General features: G+C 34.5%; 1 protein-coding gene across 2 annotated transcripts in view; it reads right to left on the reverse strand.

Moving 5' to 3' along the window:
- Positions 1 to 14,729, reverse strand: part of Prp16 (ATP-dependent RNA helicase l(1)G0007) — a 93,455-nt gene that overhangs the window by 14,353 nt on the left and 64,373 nt on the right. The gene's annotated exons all lie outside the window — the stretch shown is intronic.

A 14,729-nucleotide genomic window follows, 5' to 3' on the forward strand; every position in this document is an offset into this window, starting at 1 on the left:
GAGGTAAGAGAGACGACTACTTAGAAGAAATAAACATAAAATCGACCGGTGTGAGTGTGAGGAGCTTCAGGTGCTGTTTGGGAGAGGTAATGCTGGACAGTTCTACCAGGAAACCGGCCAATGACGGAAGCATTCACGGCCGGGACATATTTCGACGGTATTGTTAATAGTGACCTGGTAACTGACGTGCAGAGTGTGTTTAAGTTGTGCAGAGAGCACTTCTAATTGATATATAACAAGGGAAATGACGAATCCTATATCCCAAACCCTGACGACAGAATATACTTTCCGCCATACGACCTTGACGAAGTGAAAATGTCAATATTCAGGGCAAAAAATAAGAAGACCGCGGGTAACGAAGGACCACCAGCCGAGTTGTTCAAAAGACGGGATAGAAAATTGATAAAGAGCATGCGCAGAACGTATTTTTATCTCCATCCGTATTTGAAAGCGGAGGATAATAATAAAGGCCTTCACTGAGTTTGAAGGGACAAGTGGAGGAAGAATTAAACTTCCAAGGCGCTGCAAACTGGTGCCACCAGTTGGCGTCAGTTATCCCGAAAGAGATCGCTAGGATCGCCTGTGCCTTTAAGCGTCAATTAATGATGATGAGATACTTTCTAGCTTATCGTAGGCAATACCGCTATTGATTTTAGATTAAAAAAAAATTAAATAGCTAACAGTTTTTAAGTCCCATCGCAAAATCTGACCTTATCTCCTTGTGCGGGCCGCTATCTTCAATCGGGACCAAAAATAATATGTAATTTCCTTGACAGCAGTGTTGCCGCTTGCAGGGGTGAGACTGGAAAAAATCGGACATTTAATTTTTTTAAAGGCGACCCTAACCTACATATTTGTATGGTCGAATGTATCCTAACACATGTGTATCGGGATATTTCTATTGTTATGACCTTTATACAAATGTTTAAACCGCCAAAAAAATTAGTAAGAAAAAAAATTCTTTTGTTTACAATTTGTGTATTTAAATAGTAAAGTATTGTGACGAATATTAGCATCACTAAGCTGATACTGAGCAGCCACTCGTATGTACGTAAACAAATCAATCATCACATATATACATTTGTACATACAAGGCAACGAACAGATACGCGCAAACACATGTAATCATCAGCCGAAGTAGTACTCACGCATACTCGTACATCCGCATATGACTATAAGAGAAACATACACTACAAATAGGAATACATGTATATAGTTTATAACCAAGCAAGGGATACAGTTGGTCTGGAATACAGTTTCGCGAAATGGCTAGACCATAGGAGAAATGGATGAACGAGAAAACTGAGAGTATGAAAGCAGCGCAAGCTGAGGAATCAGTATTCAGTTTTGATTTAAGCACGCTATTGGTTGTGAAGTTAACTGTTATTGTGAAGTACTCTCAAAGTAGTCTAATAAAGACCATTTTGCATTATTTAATATTGGAGTTATTTATTCAACAGTTTAGCGATTCTAACGTTAGCAGAAGATTTGGAATAAGTGGAATTTCCCTAAGTTCGTTACAGTATGTATGTATTTTGAAGTTGTGTTAGTAAGGTAAATGACAGCAGCGTTGCCAAATCAGACTTTAGATTATCTACAGATTCTTAAAAGGTGGTTTTGACTGACACACCCAGCAGGAAATGAAGATAACGAGGAGCTAACTTTAAGTTGGTTTCCTACATTATCATAAGTTAGATGGGTTATTTTTTCCCTACTTGTCAGCTAATTTAGTCGAAACATAAGCAGGCCTAATTCCATGTTATATTTAAATGGTATAATAAAAAATTCTCTATCTGCAATCCAACTAAAACCAAGAACAGAGGGCTTATATTCCGAATGCATGAAATCAGATCTGAAAAGAAAATGAAACCTTTTTTTATGTTTTTTTTTTTGTGGCTATTTTTAATAAAACTTCAAGGTTCTTTCACAAATAATTTTCTGACTTAAAAATATTGAAACCAGTTGATAGCTGACTTTTCGTAGTCAGTGAGTTACTTTTAGTTTAACTAGTGAAAGATATAGCAACTTAATTTTGGTTCCAATTGAAGACGTTTAAGATGTGCCTTCATAGAGTATCCTGATTACTCGCGTTCCCCAGAATGTCTGTTTTCGAAGCTTTCGTTTGCGCGGTCAACTCGAACTTGCAACCTTATTATACCGCACTTTAAGTACTCGGTGACATCCAGAATGTTTTTCGTTAAAGCTGTGCAATTGTGGAATGCGTTGCCTAATAAAGTAAAGTCAGAACTAAATCCTAAGCGCTTCAAGTTAGCTGTACACCAGATCCTTTGTTAATGAACTTATGAAAAATATCTATGATTTTGTCTTACTTCATCTCACTTTTTGAATTGATCTCACTTTTTGAATCTCGCTCTGTCAGTAACTAATATTAAATATATAAATAAGTAATAAATTTGAACTAGTATTAAGTAAACATTTCAAATATGACACTGTAAAAGACCATGTCTTATATGTTCATTAAATAAATGAATCAATGAATGAATACATCATTTATCCACCCTGTCGGTAAATCAACAAAACAAAATAAGTTAAAAAATGTTTATTTTATTTTTAATAACCACCTTTATGCACCCTTATGTGTTTATTTATGATACTAATATAGCATTAATTATTTATCTTTTTAAGGAAGCCCAGGTGTAAGGCCAGAGTAACAAAAGATATTAATAAGCGCCCCTTAGGAAATGTAAATAGTGAAAATGTATGTACATACATAATTCCTTTTAACGTGGTCACCAGAGTTTTTTTTTTCAATTTAACGCCCATACATGAGTTTGCTATTGAAAATCCATCAGTACTGTTACAATATTAATAACTTGGAGGAATATATCTCCAAAGAGATTTAGGCTGAGCTTCTCTTTTGGGTATACCTAAAATTTTTGTTCTTTTTAAAATAACCCAGAATATTACACACCACAGTCGAATAACACATTTTTAATATTTTATTTAGGTATTTGTTAATGAAATTACCGCGCAAAATATGTGTGTACATATGAATGGGTGTACATAAATTATACCTTTCATGAACATGAAATGGTATATTAACTTTGGTCCGATGTTTGTAGCGTTGAGAAATATAGAAGATAGACTCACCATTAAGTATACCGAATTGATCAGGGCGACGAACTGAGTTGATATAGCCATGTCCGTCTGTCTGTTTGAACGCAAACTAGTATCTCAAATTTTGAGATATCTCAATGAAATTTGGCACAAGGATGTATTTTTGTATTATATTATGCATTTACCGGATCCGGTAGGATCGGACCACTATAACATATATCTCCCATACAACCGATCGTTCAGATAAGACGATTTTGGTCATTCCTGCCGTAATTTAGAAAGTATAAACGTGAAACTCGGTGATATATATTCTAATATATCTTAAAAGATATCCTGGAAAAATCACTTTGATCGGAACTATATATAGTATATATCCCATACAACCGATCGTTCAGATAGAAAGATTTTTGGTAATTTCTCTCTTAGTTTCGAATATAAAAACGTCAAACTTGGTGATATTTATTCTAATATATCATAAAAGATTTCCTGTAAAAATCATTTCGATCGGAGCTATATATAATATATATCCCATATCGATCGTTCAGATAAGGGGGTTTTTTGCCATTTTTTATTTTATATTTATCTTAAAAATCGTTTAGATATGTACATCTTTTCACTATATATTTCTTATCTTATACATCCGATTATTTGGAGATTACGAAGGGGATAAGATTACTATTCAGCCCCATTCATGAAAGGTATGAAGTCTTCGGCACAGCCGATGACAGTCACATCCTTACTTGTTTTTTATTAATTTATTGCATTTTGTCGTTGTCGGAAAAAAATAAAAGAAAGGAAATGTGTTAAAATTGGCGCCAGTGGTAACAAGAACAAAAACATCGTTTCAATGTCTCACTGTAGCATATAAATTAATCTCAAAACAAAATAAAAATAAATGTAAGGCGCGATAACCACTGAAGAAGTTTTAGGCTGAGCTTCTCTTCCAATTTAAGCCGTGCTCCTTTTTAAATTTTTCCTACAAATTCTAGGAACGGAACCTACGTGTTTATTGCCGACTCCGAATGGCATTTGCAAAACAGATGAGTTTTCACTGAGAAGCCTTTCATGGCAGAAATACACTCGGAGTGCTTGCCAACTCATTGCCGAGGGGCGACCCAGCTTAAAAAAAAAAAAACTTAAAAAAATAAATACAAGGTGCTGAGCTTCCCTTCCAATTTACGTCGTTCTTCTTTTTAATTTGTCCAGAAGTGAATTTTCGCTGAGAAGCTCATCATAGCGGAAATACACGCGTACACTCGTCAAACCATTGTCAAGAGAACGCCCATTTTAGAAAAACCGCAAAGTTGCATCTAAAGTTTATATCTAGCATAAAAACCTATATATGTATGTATATAAAGTATGCATTAATTTACATATACATAACAACAAATTATAAACATTGGGAGTATATATAAAATCAAAAGATAACAAATTTTATGTCTTTACGCGTTTAAAAAGATTATAAAATTCAATGGTCATGAAAAAATTATACTTTATGGTAATTTTAAGACAAACAAAAATTGCTTGGCTAGTTGCCATCAACCTGCTCACTACGCGACCTCTTCAATCAACTTTTGATTGCCCCGCGTTCCAATGGACAGTATTTCCGACAAAAAATTTAACTTGCAAATGCGACAACAAATTGATCCATATGGATCACACCATGTACATAGTATATGCATTAGCATGACAATTATAAATTTAACAACTAAGGAAGTCTAAGTTCGGGTGAAACCGAACATTACATACCCAGCTGTACGCTTGAAATGCTGTTGTTGTTTTCTGTGCTTAATAGTGTTACAAGGCTGCGCAGTAATACATATGGGGTATTCCATCCCATTTCGACCAATTTTGAACCCGACCCCTTTAGAATTGGCTGAAAGTTTTTCCTCTTTTTCTAGCTTACGAAAGACGTTTTTCAGAATTTTTTCAAATTTTTTCATCCAACTCAAAAAAAGTTATAATTTAAAAAAAAAAACACCGTTTTTGTTTTCAAAATGCTATAACTTTTTCAAAAATTGACCGTTTGGGATCATTTTTTATTTTTTTAATTTGTTTTTAAATGTATTTTTTGGAAAAAATTCAAAAAAATTTTTAAAGTTTTTTTTTTTAATTTTTCAGTTTTTCGAGATTTTTCGAATTTCGCCATTTTTTTTTCTCATAAAAAACTGCAATTAATTCTGCAATCATCCCCACTAATCCCGGAGTGGGCCGATTTTTTTTTATATTTTTTTTTTGGGAAATGAAATACCATTGATATAGAGCTCTTTTTTGCAAAGATATAGCTTATTTTATTCGTCCACGACCCTTTTAAAAATCTTTTATATAAAAGTGGGCGTGGTCCTTGACCGATTTCGTAAAATTTTCTTCAAAGCATTCCTTATAGTAAAGGCAACCCCTCTGCCGAATTTTGTTAATAATATTTGTAAAATTGATTTTATCACAAGTGGGCGGTGCCACGCCCATTTAAAAAAATGTGTTTTCCAAATTTTTATTAAGAGCCTCAATATCAGTCCACACGTCAAATTTCAACATTCTAGGTGTATTGTTTACTAAATAATCAGGTTTTTTGTGTTTTCCAAAATGTTATATTTAAAAAAGGGGGCGTGGTTATCATCCGATTTGGCTCATTTTCAATACCAATCTATTCTGGGTCCAGATAAGCTCGTGTACCATTTGGTGAAGATATCTCAATATTTACTCAAGTAATCGTGTTAACGGACAGACGGACGGACGGACGGACATGGGTCAATCAAATTTTTTTCGATACTGATGATTTTGATATATGGGATTCAAGGGGTTGTGTAGCGCAATATATAGCTTCTCCAACCCAATTGTCAACCTCACCTTCGAGGGGCGAATCCCGTATCACTAACAGACGAGGCTCTGGCGACCCCAAGCTCCTCATGGAACTTGGGGGTGGGGAGGGAGGGATGGCCTGAAGGTTCAATGTGGCCATATAAATCGTTCCCGAGATGGTCGGGCCAGCACCTTAATGGTTCTGTGTTACCGGAGCGTATCGGATCTGTATCCGACAAAGGACCATCACATCGATAACACTCCCCAAAGCCTTCGGGGAGTAACGTAATCGCTACAACAACAACAACAACATATATGGAAGTCTATATCTATCTCGTTTCCTTTATACGTATACGACCAACCGTTATCCAATCAAAGTTATAATACCCTATGTACAAGTACAGCTGGGTATAAAAAAGGAATTTTGGAAATGTCACATAAATTGTGATGTCGATCGGTGAGTTAAAGTTCAGCTTTTAATATTTTGAGTCTTCAAATGGTAATCCGAACTTGGATTCCTGTACGGCGCACCTTAACCGTTTTCACTCGGGGCCAAAATGTATGTATGACATAGCCAACTAAGGTATTATTTCTTCTGGGTATGCATATAAAAAATAATTTGAACATTTTGGGTGTTTATAGAGAAATATTAACTTTGACCCCTGTGCGACATTCCCTAACCGACACCCCTTAACTGTAGAATCTTAATGCCCCCTAACAAAGAACGAATAAATATTTCTCCAACCTTTGAAATATAAATTTTCGGCTTAGGGCAGTTTTCATCATCTATTACAGTTTAGTAAGAATTTAACTGGAGGATAACAATCCTTCAGATAGCTTCATTTGGCACTTTCATTTTCACAAACATAGGGTGATCAATACCCAGTTAAATTGATAGTTGTAAATATTTTGTAAAACCATTGTGAATTCCTAGAAGTGAGGAATAAAGTCCATTCCCCCGATACCAAAACTAACTGACAGTCGTTACCATAGAGAAAACGAGAATCATCAACTGAAGATGTTGAAAACAGCCCTTAGAGTATGAACCTGCAGATTGACATCAAAATCAAATTACATGGCAGGCAAAAAACTGCAGCGCTTCCAACATCAAATACACAAAATTCTAAACTCCCATTTTATATTTTTTCTTTCTGGAAGTAAACTCGAGGCGGGCATTTTACATAGTATGCATTTAAAACAAAATTTCTTGTGGGGTTACCACCCAATGCTATTTTACTTATTTCTTTGATTATCCGTTACTCTCTCGGAAACGGTTTAACCTATTTAGATGAAATTTGGTACATAGATGATATGTCACATTCTAAGACTTTGTTTCTAGGCCCTAATACTTAGGGTGTTTTTACAAGGTTGCCACTTATTCGAAATCTTATTAAAGTTAAACAATATATGCCAATATGGACATCAAACGAAATACATTTTATTTCGTATATCTATATATTATATACACATAACCACTAATATCTCGAAAACTTATATACCGATTTGCATGAAATTTTGTACATTAATAGTGTTTTATATTCTACCTATTTTTGTCTAGATGATATTCGGTATATAGATGATTTGTCACATTCTAAGGTTGTTTCTATGCCGTATTTTTGTTGAGAACGCTTTGATTCTCAAATATTGCTGCCTGTTAAAAAACTACGCTTGAGCTTTGAGAAGTACATATCGTCCTGTTCAGTCTTTGACCGCGTAGCTAAACTTTTTGAGAAAATCGGTTTTTTACGTGAAAACATTCGCGGTTTAAAGCTCCTTTATTTACCACGTATGTATCTACATTTTCATCACGCCTTTATTAGCTTCACTTGTATGTCTGCTTGTTTGTAACTCTCTAGGCTAGGCGCGCAAAGGAGAGTTAGACCCATCTAGTGGCAATAACTCGCTACAAAACGAGTTGTGATTAATAGCGGAGTCACGAACCTTTGTGCTACGGTGCTATCAATATCAAATATCTAAGTGGATTGTAGATACTGAAAGCCCACCATATTTGCGTGTTTTTAAACGGTTTTATTTAGCTTGACTTGACAGGCTGGCTGGTTGGCTGGTTGGCTGGCTGGCTGGCACGAAGTTTGTAATTGAAATTTAAGTAATTTCCCGATAAGCTACAAGCTTGAAACATGGAATATAGTTCAGAACTCGATGACAATGCAATAATAAGAAAAAAACTCCGATAGGTGGTGCATGGATCGAAATAATTAAAAAAAAATTTTGGTCCAATTTTTTTCATATTTGGAACACATAAAACATACATGAATAGAAAGCTACTTATAAAAAAAATCGCCGCTAGATGGCGCAAGGATCGAGATATTCAAAATTGTCCGATTTGTTTCATATTTGGAACACATAGTACATACGAGAATAGAAAGTGACCTATGAAAAAATCGCTGCTAGGTGGCGCAAGGATCGAGATATTCACAAAAATCGTATTTGTGGTCCGATTTGGCTCATATTTGGAATACATAACACATATAAGAATAGAAAGCGGCCTATGAAAAAAGCACCGCTAGGTGGCGCAAAGATCGAGATATTAAAAAAAATCGTAATTGTGGTCCGATTTGGTCCATATTTGGAACACATAATACATACATGAACAGAAAGCGACCTATGATGTCCGATTTGGCTCATATTTGGAACAAATATTACATATAGTCCGGTAGAAGTGGCATCAAAATATTTTGGAGTTCGAGAAGGGACAAGCATACGTGGCGCAGAGTTGAGTAAAGTCTTTGGAAGGATTATGTATTGAGGACTTAGATTGTAACAAATTGCCAGGCAAGTGTCCGTGTAATAATGAGTCACTAAATGAACTAAATAGAATGAGAAATAATAGGCAATTCAATAAAGACTTAAAACTTGAAAATAAAATAATTTAAAAAAAATTTTAAGTTAAACGGTTTTGTTGGAAACAATACTTACAGGAAGTAATAATAATACTAAAAGCTAGAAGATAATTAGGTAGGTTCTAGGTACTAATCATCACACTCCTCATCAATCAAGGGCGTTGATCAGACAATTAAATAAAAGCGTTGGACGCGTCAAATTTCTTTGATAACACTGGTCAACGGCCAAAATTTACCAGAGACGCCGTTATGAAATTCGTATGTAAAACCACCCCCTGATTTCGAAAATCGAGTTCATTTTTGATTCTGTGGTACCGTTTTTGAGATATTTGCAATTTACCGTAATTTTCTTTCATTTCATCATATTTTCTTTCCAGGCGTAAAAATTTCACTTTCTGCACTCACATTTGAGCTTTTTTCCGGCAAATCTTGGCGATGAAAGTGACGAACATGGCGAAAGGTTTCATCAGCAAATGAAATTAATTGAGAATCGATATCAAGGAGTCTGGGACGTCGCAATGATGGGTGATTACTGCTGGTTTCTCATAAGAGAAACCGATCCTAAACTGAATAAGCGTCAAAGTAGAACACATAATTATTTCGACTACATAGTAAAATCAAATTAAGATAAAGATTGTTCGAATATAGTATAAACATAAATAAATTTAAAAAAAGTTAAAAATATGGGTAATTTCATTCATAAATTGCACTTTTAACTAAATAGAAACAGAGCATAGCTAGATATTTCACTCTTCTTTATACCATACATACGTTTTGAGGTATACGTTGAAATTGCGCAACCTGGGTATTTTTATTTGATCGCTTATAACTTACGTAGTTTTGCATCGATTTTCTTCGATGATAGCTTATCTTTTTTCTAATTAAACAGAGCTTTACGTAAAGAAAATATATCTGGAAAAAAAGTTGTGGTTTTGGAATGCCGGCCTCGCAAAGAGTAATTTTTTCATATTTTTTCATAAAAAAAAAAAACAAAAATCTGAAATGATAAGCTAATATCTCGAAAATTATCTGGTTGAGCAAAAAACAATGTATGATGCATTCATAGCAAATTTTATCGTCGATTCTGTAAACTTTTTTGCAATTGCTTGAGCCGTTCGTGAGATATACGTAATTAAAGGGAGCCATCTTTTTGGTTTTTTCGAATAACGGTAAATTGCAAATATCTCAAAAACATTCTGCATATGGATATTAAAAAGAATGCCCTCTCCTCAGCGCTACCTTATTTTGCCATGTGGATACTAAGTTTTGTATTTACTGCTCTGTCGTTGTGGTTTAGAAAACGTGAATGGATATCTTTGAAAACCAATCGCAAACTATTCAATACAATTGGTCATGGTACTCCGGCTTTAACGCTTGTTGCACTCGGTTACGTGAATTCTGATCATGTAATAGGCGCTGTCGCTAAAAACGGTACCATAGAATCAAAAATGAACTCAATTTTCGGAATCAGGGGGTGATTTTACATACGAATTTCATAACGACGTTTCTGGTAAAGAGAAAAAGTTGAAATTCGTGGTCCAGTGTAGTCATAAGAAAGACCAACTGAACCTTAATAAGGTTATGCTACGCCTCACATTTTTAGAAATTTCACGCGCCCAACGCTTTTATTTAATTGTCTGATCAACGCCCTAGATTGATGAGGAGTGTGATGACTAGTACCTAGGACCTACCTAATGTAAGTATTGTTTTCAATAAAACCGTTTAACTAAATTTTTTTTTTTTATTATTTTATTTAAAGGTAGTTTTCTTCGCTTCACCGGAAATGGCTCAATTGTAGATACGAGTTAACGAATAAACGGGACGATGTGCTAGTTTTCAAATTAAACTCTAATGTGACTAAAGCCTTAAGCAGGGTAGCATAGTTATTCATTGACAAAATTTACCTATGTAAAAACGTGGCACAGTAAAGATGAACTACTACTTTTTTTTCCATCATAGGTATCCACAGGCAAATGGAAAAACATTATTTCCGAAATAAATTTCTTTGAATCTCTCATTCAAACAATGTCATTTGCCAAAAGCTTTAATATTTATTTTATAAATTTTATATTAAAAAATATACATACATACATACATATATCTGGCCTTGAGCTAATAAGATATTTCAAATTAATTACTCTTGCTTCTTTTGCGAAGTTTAGGTATGTACATATGTACATATGTATGTATAACCCCATCTACCCACCTGCAAAGCCTAATAAAGCAATCGTAGATGAGTTTAAAAAATGTGCGGTATTCTAAAATTTTTATAAAAGTAAACAGAGAATAAAAGCAAATCAGCAAATTGAAAAATTTATGAAAAAATGCTTTCAATGTTCGTCGATGAATTTCACAACCGCGCAGAAGTATGTATGTACATTGTGTACGCCTTAAGAGAAAGCAAATATTAAAGAGTAAATATTGCTTATTCAAAACTCGCCACTAGCTTAGAGATGTGGTGAGTTGTTTTGCACAATTTCAGTTTTTCGTTTTATTCAAAAAAGCAAAGAGAATAGTTATTACTTAATTTGTGAGTACTTCTGATGTCGGGATGAGCGGAAGGCAGGGAAGTCGTGATGAAAAAACAAACAGAAGAAATTCGTTACATTTAAGAATTGAATAATATGTATGACATTGTATGTGTGCATGTATATATAATTTAACTTAGCGCTATGTAATAAATAAATAAATAAACAAGTAAGGAAGGTTAAGTTCGGGTGTAACCGAACATTACATACTCAGTTGAGAGCTATGGTGACAACATAAGGGAAAATAACCATGTAGGAAAATGAACCGAGGGAAACCCTGGAATGTGTTTGTATGACATGTGTATCAAATGAAAGGCATTAAAGAGTATTTTATGAGGGAGTGGGCCATAGTTCTATAGGTGGACGCCATTTAGGGATATAGCCATAAAGGTGGATCAGGGTTGACTCTAGAATGCGTTTGTACGTTATGGGTATCAAATGAAAGGTGTTAATGAGTATTTTAAAAGGGAGTGGGCCTTAGTTCTATAGGTGGACGCCGTTTCGAAATATCGCCATAAAGGTGGACCAGGGGTGACCCTAGAATTTGTTTGTATAATATGGGTATCAAAAGAAAGGTGTTAATGAGTATTTTAAAAGGGAGTAATCCTTAGTTCCATAGGTGGACGCCGTTTCGAGATATCGCCATAAAGGTGGAGCAGGGGTGGCCCTAGAATTTGTTTTGTACAATATGAGTACCTATCAAAATAAAGGTGTTAATGAGTATTTTAAAAGGGAGTAATCCATAGTTCCATAGGTGGACGCCGTTTCGAGACATCGCCATAAAGGTGGGCCAGGGGTGACTCTAGAATTCGTTTGTGCAATATGGGTATCAAACGAAAGAAGTTAATGAGTATTTTAAAAGGGAGTGGGCCTTAGTTCTATAGGTGGACGCCTTTTCGAGGTATCGCAATAAAGGTGGACCAGGGGTGACTCTAGACTTTGTTTGTACGATATGGGTATCAAATGAAAGGTGCTAATGAGTATTTTCAAAAGGGAGTGGGCCTTCGTTCTATAGGTGTTCGCCTTTTCGAGATATCGCCATAATGGTGAACCAGGGGTGACTCTAGAATGAGTTTGTACGATATGGATATCAAATTAAAGGTATTAATGAGAGTTTTAAAAGGGAGTGGTGTGAAGGCGTTTTCCAGAAATCGACCAAAATGTGGACCAGGGTGACCCAGAACATCATCTGCTGGATACCGCTAATTTATTTATATATGTAATACCTGCCAAGATTTTAAGGGTTTTTTATTTCGCCCTGCAGAACTTTTTCATTTTCTTCTACTTAATATGGTAGGTGTTACAACCATTTTATAAAGTTTTTTCTAAAGCGTCAATAAAACAATCCAATTACCTTACCATGTTTCATCCCTTTTTTCGTATTTGGTATAGAATTATGGCATTTTTTCATTTTTCGTAATTTTCGATATCGAAAAAGTGGGCGTGGTCATAGTCGGATTTCGTTCGTTTTTCATACCAAGATAAAGTGAGTTCAAGTAAGCACGTGAACTAAGTTCATTAAAGATATGTCGATTTTTGCTCAAGTTATCGTGTTAACGGCCATGCGGACGGACAGACGGACGACTGTGTATAAAAACTGGGCGTGGCATCAACCGATTTCGCCAATTTTCACAGAAAACAGTTAACGTCATAAAATCTATGCCCCTACCAAATTTCAAGAGGATTGGTTAATTTTTGTTCGACTTATGGCGTTAAAAGTATCCTAGACAAATTAAATGAAAAAGTGCGGAGCCACGCCCATTTTGAAAATTTCTTTTATTTTTGTATTTTGTTGCACCATATAATTAATGGAGTTGAATGTTGACATAATTTACTTATATACTGTAAAGATATTAAATTTTTTGTTAAAATTTGACTTTCAAAAAAATTTTTTTTAAAAGTGGGCGTGGTCCTTCTCCGATTTTGCTAATTTTTATTAAGCGTACATATAGTAATAGGTGTAACGTTCCTGCCAAATTTCATCATGATATCTTCAACGACTGCCAAATTACAGCTTGCAGAACTTCTAAATTACCTTCTTTTAAAAGTGGGCGGTGCCACGCCCATTGTCCAAAATTTTACTAATTTTCTATTCTGCGTCATAAGTTCAACTCATTTACCAAGTTTCGTCGCTTTAGCTGTCTTTTGTAAAGAATTATCGCACTTTTTCGGTTTTTCGAAATTTTCGATATCGAAAAAGTGGGCGTGGTTATAGTCCGATATCGTTCATTTTAAATAGCGATCTGAGATGAGTGCTCAGGAACCTACATACCAAATTTCATTAAGATACCTCAAAATTTACTCAAGTTATCGTGTTAACGGACGGACGGACGGACGGACATGGCTCAATCAAATTTTTTTTCGATCCTGATTATTTTGATATATGGAAGTCTATATCTATCTCGATTCCTTTATATATGTACAACCAACCGTTATCCAATCAATCTTAATATACTCTGTGAGCTCTGCTCAACTGAGTATAAAAAAAACTAAGAACTAGAGAAACGTAAACAGATCAACGTGCTAAATAATAAAAGTACATACAAATCCACAATATGCTTAGCAAAGCAACAACAAAAGATAGACGTTTTTTAGACAATTAGTAGGTTGATGAAATATAAAATTAATTTAAGCACACTCGAGGTATACTGCAAATAGAGTTTTTTATGTGATAAAATGGAATGCGTCAAAAATAGAAGGTGTCACAAAATTTAGTACACATTTTCACAGAATCGCGGTTACATGAACTGCCGACGATTTTCGGTTATATAATACGCACATAACAAATTTACAGGTAACGTTTGCAATAAGGCCGTTATTGTTTTTTTTTTTTTAATTTTCCATGATTGAAAAATAAATTATTATTATTATTAATAATTATTACAAAAAATGTTGTTTAGTTTTTCCGTTACTCTATCAACATAAGCACCAAACAAAGGGGCAGTCTTTTGCAACTTTTTCTTTTTGATCCAGTCTAATGTGCATAAACCATATTAAAAAAAAAAAAAAAACAAGTTAAGGTGTCTAAGTTCGGGTGTAACAGAACGTTATATACTGAGCGTGAGCTTCAATTGTACATTTCATTTCAGATAAATTACTTTTCTACATAACACGTGCCACCGCCCGTTTAAAAAAATGTCTCACCATTTCCTCTTACAATAAAACTTGATAAGTGAAATATCATTGATTCAAAACTATTTATAAGACCCTTTTAAACTTGTTTTATATCTAAGTTTCCGTGGCCTTTAACCGATCCCGTCCATTTTTACTAGAAATATTTTCTGCTACAAGGAAAATTTGTGTACCAAATTTCATTACGATATGTTAATTTTTCTTCGAGTTATGGCTCTCGAAATATAGAAAATTGCTTAGTCATAAAAGGGGCGGTGCCACGCCCATTTTCAAAAATTTTAGTGTTTTCCAATTTAATGTTATAATTAAATTTAGAAAGTAAAATTCTATT

Source organism: Eurosta solidaginis, chromosome 4, assembly GCF_040869045.1.
Source record: "Eurosta solidaginis isolate ZX-2024a chromosome 4, ASM4086904v1, whole genome shotgun sequence".
Taxonomy (NCBI): domain Eukaryota; kingdom Metazoa; phylum Arthropoda; class Insecta; order Diptera; family Tephritidae; genus Eurosta; species Eurosta solidaginis.